We start from the raw sequence: 17,530 nt of genomic DNA on the forward strand, positions 1-17,530 counted from the left end.
TGAGATAATGTAGTTAAATAATTAGCAAAGTATAAACACAAAATTAAAATCGTCTATCCATCAACATTACCATGCCTCAATTAATAATATTAACTAATTCAAACATAATGATGACAAATTATTAACTATAACATGCATCCTATTTGTTTTCTTTAGAGCTCTTTGCTAATTCCTACCTAAATTCTCCATGATGGTTGAGAACAAAACTCAACTTCAGCACCTTTTTGGAAACTTGAGAATACTATTCCAGTAAAATCCTATGCTCTTAACAATGAAGTCACAATGTCTTAGAATAAGGCAGAGATGCTATTTTTTATATATGTAAACAGGTTTTACGGTAACAAAGTTAATTACACTAAGATCCTACCCACTGAAAATTCTAAAATCATCACTTTACTCTAGAGATATATTTTCAGTTCACATACCATTAGCATTTATTCTTGTCTTAACAGATACCCAAAAAATAAATAAGAGAATGTCATTTTCATGTAGACAGCTTTCATCTAAATCAACAACTAATCTACAGGGAAAAATAGCACTAGACTTTAGCAATTTAATACACATGCGTAGAAGTATTAGTAAGAAAAATCAACAAAGCCATTTTTAACAAATCAACATTTCATTGTCCTACAATAGACAAGAGCCAAACGTTCCTGCTTGAATATTTAGAATAAGGTTACCATTTTAAAAACATGAAAACCCAAACTCAGAGTTAAAAAAAAATTAAAGTTCATATAATTTGAGACCGACATACATTTTATTTGAAAAGATAATAAAAGAAAATATTTTCTTTTAAAAATATGATGGCTATAATAATTTTGTTTTTAAAAATTAATTTCTTCTAAAACAATGCATATATCAAGATGCCAAAATTTACAATATATAATCAACTTTCATTTATCAGAACATATTATAAATAGCAAATGTTACAATCAGAAGGTTTTGTAGAAAAAAATGCAAATTTATCTTCATCTCACATTAGCCTTAAAAAAGCCTATCTGTCTGAAAAAAATAAAATAAAGTACATTTTAAAGCTAGGTACAAACTGTTTGGAGCTGCTCAGCATTACTGGTCTCAGTTCAACACAATAGAAAGTGATAGTCTAACTGTATGTTGAAAATTAATTAATAAGTTCACAAATAATAAAACTTCAATACAATATTCCAAAATACTTTGACAAAGGAAATCTATAATAAATGACATATAACAAGTACTATTTCAATTTATATAAATGTCAAATCGTTATTAATATAAACACAAGGCTATTTAATTTTTTAAATATTCTTCACAGAATATCATTTTATTTTGAATTATTTTCATATATAACTTTGAAATTAAGACCAAATTAATAATATAAAATACTATAATTAAAAAAGAAAATATTCAGAATTAAATAGAAAATATATCTAACTTGCATATCATCTATAAAATATTTATATAATAATATATGAGATCTTTATTATTGCAAGAAATTATGAAAGGTCAGAATTGGTCTTGATACTATTTACCAATTCTGTCCTTTAATATGTTACAGTTCAAACATTCTCTTTCCATCTCCAAATCAAAACAAGATCATGTAACAGACTTAAAAATATTAAATAGCATTGTCTGGAATGTCTTTTTGCTCTAATATTTGGGGGGGGGGGTCTTCCAAAGAAGTCAGTCTTTCAAGGCCCTTATCAATTGAAATGCAGCAGTAAGAATTTTATTACACTATGCTAAATTTTATTATTTCATTGATAAAAATTTTAAAAGAATTAAGATCTATTTGCATTCTTCATCATTTAAGGTTTTTTTCCCTTTCATCAATTCCAATCTCCCATAAATCAAAAGTATTCTTTTAATCCCAACAGTAGACAAAATAATGTATTTTATACTTAAATATGCTCAAGGAAAAAAAATTAACATTCTTTATCATTTCCCAACAGAGACAGTTAATACTCTAAGGCCACATTAATAGAATCTTTCTGCCATTGTAGAAAGTTTGATAGCATTCCTATTTCAATGTCTGAATTTTTCTCCCTTTTTTGACAAAGACAAATGATTGCCATCAATCAAGATCCAATCGGGTATACAGAGAGTCATGCGAATGCATCACTCTTTACTGGTTTTCCTCTTATTTGAACAGGCTTTGCTCCATATTATTTTATAGAATGATCAAAAAAAAAAAAACAGCCATAGACAGATCATTCACACCCACTGTAAAATTAACTTTCATGAATAATGAGAGTTTTAAACCTCAGATAATATATATGTTATACCAAGAATATTACTGAGTTCATTTCTGGATAGAGATTATGTAAATGATACTACATGACCTTTATCATTACAACAGGACATGCAAAACACATATTATTTCATATGTCATTTTAAAGCAACTCAATAAAAACAGTCATTTATAATGTTCAGTGTGAAATGCTCAAGTTTTGAAAGAAAGGCATGAAGTACCTGTGATCATTATGAGTCCTCCTTCCCCTAACCTGTTACTTCTATTTAACATTATAGAGCAACAAAACCTACTCTTCCAAAAATATGTACTTGGTTTATCTATTTCTTTCTTGAGTTACTATTAAAGTCATTTTGTAAACCCAAATCATGTTGAATAACACTAAATTTTAATAGATAACAAATATTAATACAAGTGTATATTTAAGTCCTTCCATTCAAAATCTTAAGAGTTCAAGAAAATGTCCATGTAATGAGGAAAGGAGTGGGAAAAATTTTCAATACTGTTCTTTTAGAAATATATTTTGTCAATTTTAAAATAGAGAATATGAAAATAGCCACCAATTACAAAAGAGCTCTTTTTCAAAAAGGCATATAATGAAACACAAATTGTAAGATCAGCGCTTTTCTGTTATATCCCCTAGCTCTCTCATATTGACCATCATCCATGCATTCACCCATTCAGTCTGGCTTCGTATCATCCTTGATCCCTCCCTCCCCTTAACCTTCAAACAAATCGAGCCCCAAAAATTTTTCTTCCTAAAAAATCTTAAATCTATGTCTACTACCACAGCTCTATCATAACTCTTGCCTATTGTGATACCTTTCTGTGGTTTGATTATTGGTGATATTTTTCTTCTTCAAATCCATAATCAAAAACAGCTGTGAGAATAATCTATTAAATATAAAATCTGGTCACATCAACAGCTTACCCCAAACACTTCCATAGCACTCCATCCCTCTGAGCAGTGATCTACTTTGCCAAACTTGCAGTGAGGAATATGAGAGAACAGTATTGTATAAAAATCAAAGCAGTATGTCATGTGTACCCAAGGGATACATAAGATAATTCATTTGTATCCCAGAAGTTAAAAGTATAACTTCTATTTTTATTTACTTGCAGTAAAAAAGACAAGAAATTAAGCTTTACTAATATTCAATATATAGTTTAATTCTGGCATCTTTATTCAATCTGAGAATCAGTAATCATATTTTATGTGTTGTGCAATTTTAGCTTATTGAGACATACTGTAGACTATGCCTAGCTAAACAGGTTTACAGATTTCACTCTCTTAAGTATAATATTTGCCATACTTTATAATAACATGAGGACTAAAACATTATGGTTGAATGGAATAATGGCACTTATTTTCCTTATAAAAAGATAATCATTCCAAATTTGCTAAACTTTTCTGTGGCAGTAATGTGTTACATAACAGCTATTTGAAAATAAACACATTTAATATATCCCTTTGGCACAAAGGTGGCATTTAAACAATGAAAATGTAACTACTTTTGAAATATGCTATAGAAACAAGTGTTTAGAAATATTTGCTTCATTATGTGATTTTTGTTGCTAAAAACTATCTGTATCAGCTATGAAAACTCAAATTTGCACCCTCAAAATAACTTATAAACTGAGCTTTCTAACTTACAGTTTCAATGGGTTTTGTATCCATTTGATAAAAATATTAAAACTAATAATCTTTGAATAGAATCGAGAGTTTTTGTACTGTTAAATAATATAATTGTCTTTAAAATATTTTCTTTAGCTTTATTTTATCTTTGATTTCTCACAGAAATAGTGACAATCTTTCACAATTGTATTGGAGAATTCAGTGTTTAGACTATTCTTGCTCTTAGGTTTAAAAAAAAGCAAACAAAGGCAGGTGCTAATACTATTTACTTCATAAAGTAATTAATAAGGCTCATGAACTTGACAAAGGGATCTCTAGTAATGCCTAACATTACTATTAGTAGCAAACAAAAAGGGATTTGTTTCTTGGAATAAGAGAGTATAATCTTAGGGGCGATTTTTAAGAAAATTGAAGTTGTGAGCATCCAATCTGAGAAAAAGGTTGGTTTTTAAAGGAAAAAATGGATTCCTCCTTTTGCAGCAAAGCACCAAGACCCTCTGAATGAGTGGTATCTATGCAGAGGTTTTAAGATGAGAAAATATTGTGTTTAATTTCCATAGATATTACCCTCCAAAAGACACTCACAATCAACTCTTCCACCAAGAATGTATGAGAGTGTCTATTTCCTAACAGTAATCAACACTGGGCATTACTGACTTTACTAATTTTTGCCAAACTTACAGATGAGGATATGATAGAGAGGATAGTATTGAATAGAATCTCAGCTTTTAAGCTTAGATTTTGATAATTCCATGAGAAAACCAGGAAATATAGGAAGGCTTATAAGAGAAGATGAATTTAGCTTTTATACATGCTGAGTTTGAGAGGCCAGAGGTACATCTACCTGAAAACATCCAGAAGGTTCTTGAAAATAGATATGTGGAGCTTAGATGAGAGGTAAGAACCAGAGAGGTTCATCTCAGGTACCTGCACAAAAGTGGTAAAGTGCTAGAAGAGATTAAGAGCACAAAAGAAAACTACTTTTTTTTTTTTCAGAGAGGAGGGGAGAGGGAGAGAGAGACAGAAACATCAAAGATGAGAGAGAATCATAGATTCCCTGCCTCCTGCACACCCGCTACTGGGGATCAAGCCCGCAATCCCAGGATGTGCCCTTGACCGGAACTGAACCCGGAACCCTTTGGTCCGTAGGCCAATGCTCTATCCACTGAGCCAAACCAGCTAGGACAAGAAAACTACTTTTTAAAAAATAGAGAAAAATATCAGCAACAGAATTTTCCTGGAATGACTCTAAGACATTGAATTGGGAAAAGGCAAGATCCAGAGACATCAAAGTAGTCTGGCAAAGAGCCTGGCTTGGAGTAGGTGTTCAATGAACTAAGGAAGAGAATGAGACAGAGCCATCAGAATAGAAGAGCATCAGAAACAGACAAGTCGAGTCATGTCAGATAAAGACTGAGAACACCATTAGTCCTGGGGCTCCCCTGCAGTATTCTTCAGCCACAGTGCTCCACCAAAAGCCCCCTGTTAATTTCCTCTTCCAAACTAGGAAGATCATCCTGATCCCATGAATGTATCTCTTTAATCCAGCCCCTGCTGACAAGGCTGCATTTTCCAACTGCCTAATGACATTTGCATTTTGATTACTCACAGACACCTTAACATCAATATGCCCCCAAATAAAAACAGTATCTTCCATTTTTAACTTATTTTCTCTATATTATTATCATTATTCACTGTGCCTCTCTCACCCTCTGCCTCACTCACACAGAATGTCCCTCCTTTTCTTCCAACCAGGGTTTCTCTCTCACCTCCAGTTTCTAAGTCCTGTTGATATACTATATGAACTTGTAGATCTCATCTCCAGGTGGCCATATCTTATTTTTGTTTTGGAAACATCTCAAATTTACAGAAAAGTTACAAGTATATTAAAAAAGTTGCCAACATGATGCCAAATCAGTCCCCAATACGTTAGTGTGTAGTTCCTGTAAAGAAGGACTTTGTCGTATATCTATATCTAGACTAATAAAAGGGTAATATGCTAATTAGACCGGGAGACTGGCCAGGGAGGGCAGTTGGGGGCCATCAGGCCAGCTGAGGAGGGCAGTTAGGGGCCATGAGCCCGGCAAGGGAGGGCATTTGGGAGCCATGAGGCTGGTAGGGGAGGGCATTTGGGGGCCATGAGGCTGGTAGGGGAGGGCATTTGGGGGTAATCAGGCTGGCCAGAGAAGGCAGTTGGGGGCCATGAGGCCAGCAGGGGAGGGCAATTGGGGGCCATGAGGCCGGCAGGGGAGGGCAATTGGGGGTGACCAGACTGGTGGGAAGGGGAAGTTGGGGGCAAGAAGGCTGGAAGGGGGGCAAGTTGGGGGCGAGCAGGCTGGCAGGCAGAGTGGTTAGGGGCGATTGGGCAGGCAGGCAGGTGAGCAGTTAGGAGCCAGCAGTCCCAGATTGCAAGAGGGTACAGGCCGGGCTGAGGGATATCCATCCCCCCGTGCACCAATTTTGTGCAGTGGGCCATAGTATATATATAAAAGCCTAAGCAACCAAACAACCGAACGACCAGTTGCTATGACACACACTGACCACCAGGGGGGCAGATGCTAAACACAGGAGCTGCCCCCTGGTGGTCAGTGCGCTCCCACAGGGGGAGCGCCGCTCAGCTGACTGACCCATCCTGGCGGCCCACCAGTCCGGCAGTAGCAACTCACTCCCTCAGTAGGAGTGCAAGTCTAATCTACGGAGAATGGGCCAGGCACTGATGGACCGGTGCCACTGGCACAATCGCGACAGCACTGCCAGCCTTCTGGAAGTTGGCCTTGGGCACTGCAGTTGCTTCCCCTCCCTAGACGCTCCACAAGGAAGAAACGATATAAAAGCGCGGCTGCCAGGAGACTTCTGACAACTGGCGCGAATGTCAGCAGGACGGATCCAGATCTCGGGCTGGCAAAAGAGTCCCACCACCCACCCAGAAGGCCAATCGCGTCCCAATCCCTTCTACCCCCCTTGGGACGAGCGCCAGACGCAGGGCTCACGGCTAGCGAGTGCAGCTACGGCAGCACGGGCCTCTCCCAATCAGGACTGACTGGGTGAGAGCCCATGGCAGGCACAGCAAGGCCAGGATGAGCAGAAGCGGCAAGCGGAGTTAGATTGCCAGTTTCAGCCCAATCCCCGCAGGCCATGCGGAGGGACCCCACCCGTGCACGAATTCATGCACCAAGCCTCTAGTAATAATATATCTGTCAAAGACATGAAAGTAAAACTGATACAAGACAACCTATAATTCTCAACCACCATGCAAGTTTTATTAATTGCCCTGATAATCTCCAGCTCAGAATCATGCCTTGCATGTAATTACCATACCTCTTTATTCCCCTTCAATCTGAAAGAAAGCCCCTTAGTCTTTTCTGAAATAGCAAATCCTTGACATTTTATAATATTACAGGTTAGTTTTGCAGAATGTCCCTCAATTTGGGTTTCTCTAATGTTTCTACAGGATTAGACTCAGGTTAGGCCTATTTGGCAGGGATGTCATCAAATGATGTGGATTTTTGGTTTCTTGATTTATTCAGTGGGTTGTAATCTATTACTATCATTATTTATTTTGGTGTTAAAATCTCCACTGATATAAACAGTAAGAGTGTTTCAAACGAACTCTTTTTCCTTCAGACATGTCTCCAGCATTCTTTGAGCACTTCTTTTTACTTTCTATCATAACAAGGTATTGCAGGCTCATTTTCTAGTTTTCTTTCTATAGTCCTGGAAGTAACCATTTCTCCACAAAGCCCTGGTTTCAGTGGGGAATCTTGTTTCAAAATCAAGATCAGGGCTCATGTGGCAGGTATTTTACTGCTATTGGGATGACACTTCTCCCTGGCACTCTCGGTGGAGAGACCTAGGAAATTATCTAAGTATAAACACACTCACATTTCTATACCTATCAGTATTTATTTCAGTGTATATACATATATAGATATACTAGAGGCCCAATGCACGAAATTCATGCAAGAGTAGGCCTTCCTTCCTTTGGCACCGGGACCCGGGGTTTCCCTCCAGCCACCGGCACACAGGACCTGGGCTTCCCTCACAGAGGGAGGCTTCACCCACCCACCGCAGCCTGCTGGTCGGTGGAGTGGGCCTCTCTCTTTGGGGCGATCATGGAGCCCCCGGTTGACCACCCCACTGGCCGGTGGCCTGGGCCTCCCTCTGTGGGGCAGTCATGGGGCAATGGCCGGGCCCCTGACCAATCGCATCGCACCCACCTTGGCTGGCCTGGCACCAAAGAGTGTCATAGCACTGTCCCAGATGTTCGTCTGGATGGTCGCCTGGATGGTCATTCCGCTGTTCAGCCTTTTTGCATATTACCCTTTTATTACATAGGATAGATATATAGATGATAGATAGATAGATAGATAGATAGATAGATAGATAGATAGATAACACCAAAACCAAGAATGAGCCATGGGTTCATTTCTGACTTTCCTATTTGCAATTCCCTTATTTAGCAAAGAGAAACCTGACTACTATTCTTAACATATTTACTTATTTGATCACTGAGAACATAACCAAACTCTCTCACCACCACAGCCTCTCACACATAGGCATGACCTATTCAACTCACAAGGGCTCATCATTCAGTGCTAAGCCAGTGCTGCACTCTGCATGGATGCTTTCCACACATCACTCAGGCTCCAACATCATACACCGGTCTGCCCTCTATATGGACAACTCCTCACCCGACTCTTGCTTCAACATCCTGTGTTGGATCACTGACACAGACATCCTCCTCATTCTGTTCAGACTTCGATATCCTACACCCTTCTTCCATGTGACCATACCGCAGTGTGGACATTCTCCTTTCCCTGATTAGGCTCTAACCCTAGGTTGAGCCATCCCCTCTAAAAAGATAGCCTCCTTATCCTGCCTGGTGCTGCCTCCCTGCTGGCCCTTACCATTGTGGATATCTACCTTACTCGGCCCACCTAATGTCTTTTGGACTAAACTGCTAAGAAATGGAATAGAAAGGAAAAGGACATTATACTTTAAGTTTATCTTATTCATTTAATACTTCTTCAGTTCCTGCTATGTACCAGTCACTATCCATATTAAACAAAGGTAGACTTTTTCTCAGTCCACATAATTCAAAGGGACAGGCTGCTATTAATGCTACCAGTTATAAAACTGCTTGTGTGGCAATGCTTATAAAGAAGGGAAGAACTGTAGTATAATGCTTTTAATTAGGTATGGTTAACCTAGATAAGGAGCTCAGGAAAGATTTCTTGGGAGTAACAACTGAATTGAAATTTGAAGAATGAGTAGGACTAGATGAAGATGGGAAGGAAGTCTTATCCAGGTAGGAGGAACAGCGTGTGCAAAAGTCTTAAAAGGAAGCATAATGAGTACAAGTAAAGAAAGGCATGTAGCTGGACAGTGGATAACAAGGGAGACCGTGGTTTGTGGAGATGCTGATAATAACCACATCATGAAGAAATAAGTCTTATGGCCACATGGGGAGTTTCACCTTTATCTAAAGAGGAATGGAGAACCATAAGGTTTTATGAAGGAAGGAATGAGAAAAATGATCAATTTTATGCTTTAAAAACCCTCTGAATTCAGTGTGTAGAACACATTATGTAGGATAGCATAAGTGGATGAATTAAGGTAACAGTCACAGAAACAAGCAACACTAGAATTGAAGAAGACTAGTTGGGGATGAAGGTTAATAATTTGTTTCTGACTATGTTGAATTTAAGATAGATTTATTAAAAAATATTTATTGAGTATTTAAAATGTGTCAGTCATTATTTAAATATCTGGAGCTTAGGCAGTGATCTTCTGAATGAAAATCATTACCTTCGTTGAGTTTACATTATTGTGATAGTAAACAAAAGTACTTACTATATGCCAGAGACTGTACCAAACACTTTATAAATATTATATTGTGTAATCTTCACAATAATCTTATGAGTTAGGTACTGTTATTTTTATTCTCATTTCACAGATGAGGTAACTGAAGTACAAAGATTTTAACAGTCTTGTCCAAGAGTTCACATCTAGTAACCGGCAAACCTAGAATTTGAAGATATCTCACTTTAGGTTCTGTGTTCTTAATTGCTAAACTATAGCAAGTAAGCATTTAGATATACTAATTAGAGTTCAAAAGAGATCTTGATTGGGTATGTACATTTCTGAGTTCACTCATATGGGCAGCTAGAACTATAAGCATGAATGAGATCACAGAATGAGAGAATACTGGGTGAGAAAAAGAATGGCCTAAGATCAAATGCTAACAGTTAGTGACTAAGATGATTAGCTACAAAGAACATAGACCCAATCATTTAGAAGGATAAAAATATGCAATTATAAAACAGTTGTGTAACTGCTATGATCTAAATTACCTATAGGAGCTAAGATCTAAACTAAGAGTTTGTTGGTGGATGATGCATGTTAGCTGACAGGCAGGATGTTCCTGAATCATAGGAGACAAAGAACAAGGAACTTTTTGTCTGTTTGTTTAATTTATTTCTACACGTACTGTTCGGAGATTTGGAATATATCCATGTACTTGTACAATCACCACTGTAATCCAGTTTTGAAATGCTTCCATCACCCAAAAAGTTCCTTCGTGTCCAGTCTCTGCTCCTAGCCCCAATCCAGATACATAATGATCTGCTTTTTACTACTTTTAATTTTCTAGAAATTTCATATACATGCAATCATACAATTCAGATGCTCCTCAACTTACAATGGGGTTACATCCTGATAAACCTATTGTAAGTTGAAAATATCATTTAATATTATTTATACAGGAAATGTCTATGTATTGTTTGAAAATAAAATTCATAAATAAGGGAGAAATACAAAGTATTTGCTATATAAAAGATGTTAAGTTTGAAAGGATAGAAAACCACTACATTATGCTACCTCCTAAATCTGTCCCTTTCTCACCATAGCCACTGGCATTGCCGTAATTTATACCCCTGCTACCAGTCCTCTGAATTCTTTTGAAACCCTCCTAAGTAGTATCCATCATTTGAACCTTCCCTCTGAAATAATTTTCATATTGGCAAAAATGTTACTGCTTTTCCTTTAAAAATACTATTATCCACAATGCAAACTATTTCTCTAGATTCCTATTCTCCTTCACAAAATGTCCGAATTCTCCACAGTACTATTTAGAACCTCTTATGATCTGATTTAATCTGTTTCTAGATTTATCTACAACTACTCCGTACCACATGTACTTAGTTGAAATCATGCTTTCTTTCTGACTTCCTCAAGATTTAAATATCCTTTCACGGCAGTTCTTTGCATAACCTATTCCCTGTCTGACATAACTTCCCATCACCATTCCTATCCCATTTTTGGTCTGTTGGGACTTCATGTACTATGTGAAATGTAACACTCCTATAATACCTCCCCAGGTCCACATTCTGCTTCACAGAAGCCTGAAAGCACACCTTCAAGTCCTTTGGCATAGATGTTCCATTGCAATATAATTAATTATAGATATGACTTTCCCATTAAACCACAATATTCTCAAATGCAATAATACATTTCTATGCCCCAAATGAGTAATTTTTTAAAATATATTTTATTGATTTTTTACAGAGAGGAAGGGAGAGGGATAGAAACATCGATGAGAGAGAAACATCGATCAGCTGCCTCTTGCACACCTCCTACTGGGGATGTGCCCACAACCAAGGTACATGCCCTTGACCGGAATCGAACCTGGGACCTTTCAGTCCCCAGGCTGACATGCTATCCATTGAGCTAAACCGGTTAGGGCTGAGTAATTTTTTTTTTTTTAATCACTGGTCCTTAATCAATACTTGTACTTCTTGAGTTAGTGGATATTTAATAATTTTTGAGTTTTCTCAAATTCTTTCTTTACTGAAATTCTAGAAATAGGCCACAAGTATCTAAATATTCACAAAACAAAATTCAACTCATTCCACAGAAATTATTACTTTCTTCAATATGTTATCACAGAATAATATGGCTAGACTTGATATTCATTTACTTTTTAAACAGAAACAACACGTTTTTCACACACACACACACACACACACACACACACACACACTAGAGGCCTGGTGCACAAAATTTGTGCACAGGTAGGGTCCCTAGGCCTGGCCGGCAATCAGGGCTAATCTGTGGGGCAACTGGCGGGGCGATTGGGGGGCCCCTGCTGGCACCTGCCATGGCTGGCCTGAGGCCTGCGGGCTGGGAGCAGCTCCTGTGTTGAGTGTCTGCCCCCTAGTGGTTAGTGCGCAACATAGCAACCAGTCGTTCTGCCGTTCGGTCTATTTGCATATTAGCCTTTTATCATATAGGAGATATATATGTATATATACATATATATTTTAAATCTAGCTCCTCAATGCTCAAGTTCAAATGGAACTATCTAAACATCACGTCCTATCAATCAGTACCATTATCCAGGGTGGGGTAAAAGTGGGTTTACAGTTGTGAGTACATGAAACAGAGTTCATTCTTGTATTAGTTTTTATTAATTATTGTATTATTTTCCATATGAACAGTAAACCTACTTGTTCCACATGAACAATTGTAAACCTACTTTTGCCTTATCCTGTATGTTCTTCTTTATATGCATAATGAAAAAAAGCAAGTTTAAAAGTACAAGAATAAGTCACCGTCATTATGCTCTAATGTGGCAAATATTAAGAGTCAATTTAAGTAAATTAAAAAGGGTTATGAGGTCAAAAATGCAAGACTGCATAATTTATCAGATCAAGCAAATCATTCTGAAGGTACAGAGTTAAGTGAGGCATTAGGGTATTAGTGCCTTTTAGGAATAAAGGTTAATAATCAATGTTTATCTACTTGTACACTAGATGGTATTTGCTATGTAAACATGATTCATTTTTTTTTAAATTTCCTGACACTGTCATATTTTAATGCAAATATTTATAACTCTAAGTTAAAAAAAACTAAAATTGCCTCAGACATTTTTATTAATAAAATAAATATGCTGTAAAAATAAAATCTCACTTTGACACTAAAAGCACCAAGGAACAATTTCAAAGCACAAGGAACATATTTATATGTAAATTCTGCATGCAATTCAACGTTAGTTTTATTATTTGGTTTTGTTTGTTATTTCTGCATAGTATTTTTCATGAAGAAAAAGCTAGAGAATTGAAGGTTGGAGAAAGCAATGTAGTTATAAAATATGGGACCATCAAATAAAGAAACAAAAAGATAAGTTTATAAAAATGGTTGTTTTTCTCTTATGAAAAGGATGAAATTCAGGTCACCCTACCCAAAAATATAGCAGCCTGGCATACTGAATATTTTAAGCTGAAGGTGTTTCAGAAAATGGCAGAAGCAGGAGGTCATTCTAATCATCCTCCCCTCCACTCCTTTCCTCCCTAAAATAGGCATAAAACCCCCATGCAAGAGGCATCCACTCTATTCCCAGAGGAAAGGAGCAACCTTATCTCCAAAGACAAAGGGACCCCAAAAGAATCCTAACAAACAGGTCTTGCTAAGTTTCCCCCAGTTTATTACAATTGCCTCATACTCCTTTAACCTATCATATTTTGACACAACTGGTCACTCTTCATCAAACCTAGCATAAAAGTACAGGTCTGTTTCTTCAAGTCTACATTTCCTTATGGAGGCTCCCAGAAAATTTATATTAAGTAAATCTGTATGCTTTTCTCCTGTAAATGTCTTTATCAGGTTTGCTTTATCAGGTTCCCGGCCTGGGAAGCTAAGAGAGAATAAAGGAAAACTTTCTCCATAAAGTAACATTATGTTTTGAATTTTATATATTTCATTTTCAAAGTTATATGGTAACATGTGAAATCGATGCAGCAGACAAATAACTTGGGGAATATACAGAAATATATTAATGGTAAATAAATGCTGCTTTTTCAAAATAAATCCCAAGTTAAAGATTATAACTAAATGAAGGACTACTTAAAACATGGCAGAATACACAAGGCAAAATTACAACAAAGATCAATTCTCTGTTATTGTTTTCCCATTTTACTTTACATAAAATATACAGAAAAATATTTCCATCAAATTCAATGGACACAAAATATCAAAATATCATCAAAATTAATCTTTTGTGGTCAAATCACTTCAAATAAATAGTCACATGGACAAAGAACCACCTACAGAACAAACTACAGCTTTCAATCTCTTTGTTTGAAACCTGAACTTCAGCAAATTGGCTGCTGAATTAAAAACAGGTATCAGTGACATTTTTGCTAAAAATGATCTTGCTGTTGTGGATGTCAGAATTGGTCTAGAAAGCTTGGCTATGTGGATTTTAAATCTGCTAAAGACCTGAAAAAAACCTTGGGCAATGAAATTAAACTAGAAAAAAAGGGGGGGGGGGGGAATACAGTAAAAACAAAACAAAAAACAACAACAAAAAACGATCCAGATGCAAGAACATTTTTGGATAAAACTTAAAGTTACTCAGGATGAATTAAAGAAGTGTTTGAAGATGCTACGGAGATCGGATTAATAGCAGGGATGGAAAAGTAAAGGGATGGCTTATGTTGAAATTAAGACGGAGCTGATATAGAGAGAACCTTGGAAGAAAAGCAGGGGACAGGGACAGACGTGCGGTCCATTATACCTGAGAGAAAAGTCAAAGTGAAGACCATAGAAGTGGAAAGACAGCACTTGGAGTGGTAAATAAAATCTTTGGTTTTAAGCAGCATGTCCTACAGAGCAGTCAAAAATCTCTTCAGGAAGTAGGTGAGAAGGTACTTTTATCCAAGTGCCCCAGAACCAAAATGGCAAATCTAAAGGGTATGTATGCATTTATAGAATTGCTTCACTTGAATATGCTAAAGATAAATTGAGAGCAGAGCGATCAGATTGGAATTGCAAGGACCCAGGGAATCACCGAATGCAAGAAGACAGCCATCCAAAACTCTATTTGTCACAGGTCTGTCTGGAGAGATTACAGAAACGACACCAAAGGGGTTATTAGAGGGCTCTGTTCAGGCAAGGATAGTCACCTACAGGGAGACTGCATCTTCCAAAGGGCTTGTTTTGAAAACTTCAACAGTGAGCAAGATGCCCAAGCCACCAAGCAGGCCATGGAAGATGGTGAAATTGAAGGAAACCAAGTTACTTTGGACTTGTCCAACCTAAGGGTGAAGGTGGCTTCAGGGATCGCAGCAGAGACAGAGGTGGCTTTGGAGGCTGAGGTAGATTTGGTGGCAGAGACCAGAGAGGTTTTTGAGGTCGAGGAGGCTTCTGAGGAGGAAGAGGAGCAGGAGGAAGAGGAGGAGGGAGAGACCATAAGCCACAAAAAAAGATGAAGTTTAAATAGTTTCTTTTATTTGTTGTCTTTCCCTCTTCCATTTGAAAGAAAGGATTCTGGGGTTTTCACCTGATCAATGACAGAGCCTTCTAAGGACATTCCATGACACTACACAGTCCTGTGGTCTACTTGAAAATCCATATAAATAACTTTCAAGGGAGATACCCTGTTGGTTTTGACTGGCTGTTCATATAAACTTTTTAAAGTGATGATGATAGAACTAAACCTTATCTGAAAGTTTTGAATTTATATTGTTTCTTCCTATGTACAAAATCATTTTTCTCCTACAAATAGTGTGTGTGTGTGTGTGTGTGTGTGTGTGTGTGTGTTTGTTTATTGGGGGTGTGGAGGAATTTTGCTTCAGTAGCTTTGGGACAAATTAAGTCCTAAACTCTGGTTTAAAAAAAAAAAAAGATCGTTCAGCTGTGATATGGTATATTATAGGTATAAAAGTAGCATTGGTGAGACCAGTTAGCAGACTAAGACAGGGGTCAGCAAACTTTTTACACAGCCTGTGAGCTAATAATTGTTTTAAATATTTTAAATCATTGAAAAGATTATGGTGATGATTTCACGACATGAAATTCGAATCCAAGTTCCCATGAACAAAGTTGTATTGGAACATGGGCATGCTGATTCGTTTATGCCCTGCCTGTGTCTGCCTCTAGTCACACTATTAATCACAGTGATCCAGTTTTAACTTGGCAGTGTCACAGATGTGACCATAATACCTTTTTATTTTTATTTTTTATTACCACTGTGTGCCCATCATATCTAAACAAGAACAGAAAAGTAGACTTTGAATGTCATGCTTTTAGAAGTTCAGTAGAGTGTGGACTACTTTGTTTTAAAATTAAGTAACAAAACATTTTATTTATTATGCAATGCCTCTATAGCTATGATAAAAGAAAATAATATACATCAACATTACTAAAGAACTTAGTATAACATTGCCAAAGCACAGGAAAGCAAGTCAGAAAAAAAAAACAGGAAATTTAAAACAAAGTATCTCATTACAAAAGAATCCCCTCACATAAATAAAATATGAAAATGAGGCTATAACCGAAGTAAGTTTCTGAGTGCCTTTTTTAAAGCAACCAAGGAAAGCCATTTATACATGGTGAGTTAATTAAATGAAATTTGATTTGAAAGTCACAGAATTAATTTCAGAGAAAATAAACTTGTTTAAGAATACATATTAGCCTTTCAGTGAGAACAGCTGTTCAAGGAGTTGAGAACGTTTAGGAGAAACATCAGTAGACAATTAAAAAACAAGGCAAATAATTCATGTTGTTTCCTTGGCTCTCGAAGAGTCCACAGATATAACCTATATGCTCAGTTGTGTTTATTCAAGGAGTCAATGACAATTTTAAAGTGACTGAAGAATTACCCTCTATGAATAGTCTACATGGAACAATGATAGGGAAGAATTGAGAAAAGAGTAATTTAATACAAGCTGAAGTGGAATCTGCTAAGATGTGTTACAACTAATGTGGTAAAAATGTATGAAGCAGAGAAAGTTAAGTCAGACAAATTTACAAAGCTTGTGAAAATGAAAAATATGTTAAGATTATGGTTACTTATTTTATTATTCATTAGCACATACTTTGCAAAAAAAAGAATTTGTAATTTATCATGTATTACTGAACCAAGATTGTCAATGGTGAACTTCATTCACTTTCATAGACCTAACCTTCATTAGTGACATAAATTTTTGTCAGAAATACACTCTGAATATACTAATCTGCCCCAGCACACAGCAATTTGAAAGCTTAGCAGTAGTCAAATTTGTCATTTTTTTAGGTTGTGATTGAGACCAAATTTTTTTCTAAATAAGAAAAACCACATTTGACCATTACTATCAAATACTGAATAGTTTTAGACATTAGCTTTTGCTGTATACTTGATAACATTTCTTAATAAATTCAACCTAAATTATAAGACAAAACAGCCCTTATAGAAACTTAAAGTCATTTCAATAACACTGTTTGGATCTCAAGTAATAACAACCTTTTATATACTTTCTGTTCTATTAAAATAAGTGAGATCATCATTGCCACACAAATTTGGGAAATGAAGATAACTGAGGAGAAAGCATCATAAAGTAGGTGAGAAACTAAGGAAGAGTACGTTGCAGACGTCAGTAGAAAAAAACAACTTAAGACAGGAATGATCCACCTCAACAAATGTCATAAATAAACAAAACACTGTACTATACTTTTGACATTGAAGAGGTCACCGGACTTCTGCCAAAGCAGTTTTTTTAAGGATTGCAATAAGCAGGAAAATAAGTAGGATGAGCAAGTGGAAAGTTCAAAACTCTGAAAAACCTGACTGTGAAGGAAAAAAAGAGACCATCCAGGAGTCTTTCTCAAAGGAATACTATTGGCATTTG

The 17,530-nt window shown here is 36.5% G+C and overlaps 1 protein-coding gene and 1 pseudogene across 2 annotated transcripts in view; one reads left to right on the forward strand and one right to left on the reverse strand.

Moving 5' to 3' along the window:
- Positions 1 to 17,530, reverse strand: part of LRBA (LPS responsive beige-like anchor protein) — a 546,641-nt gene that overhangs the window by 254,364 nt on the left and 274,747 nt on the right. The window lies entirely within an intron of this gene.
- On the forward strand, positions 13,951 to 15,072 carry LOC111825702 (annotated as a pseudogene).

The sequence above is a fragment of the Myotis lucifugus genome, unplaced genomic scaffold (genome assembly GCF_000147115.1).
Source record: "Myotis lucifugus unplaced genomic scaffold, Myoluc2.0 scaffold_1, whole genome shotgun sequence".
NCBI lineage: Eukaryota > Metazoa > Chordata > Mammalia > Chiroptera > Vespertilionidae > Myotis > Myotis lucifugus.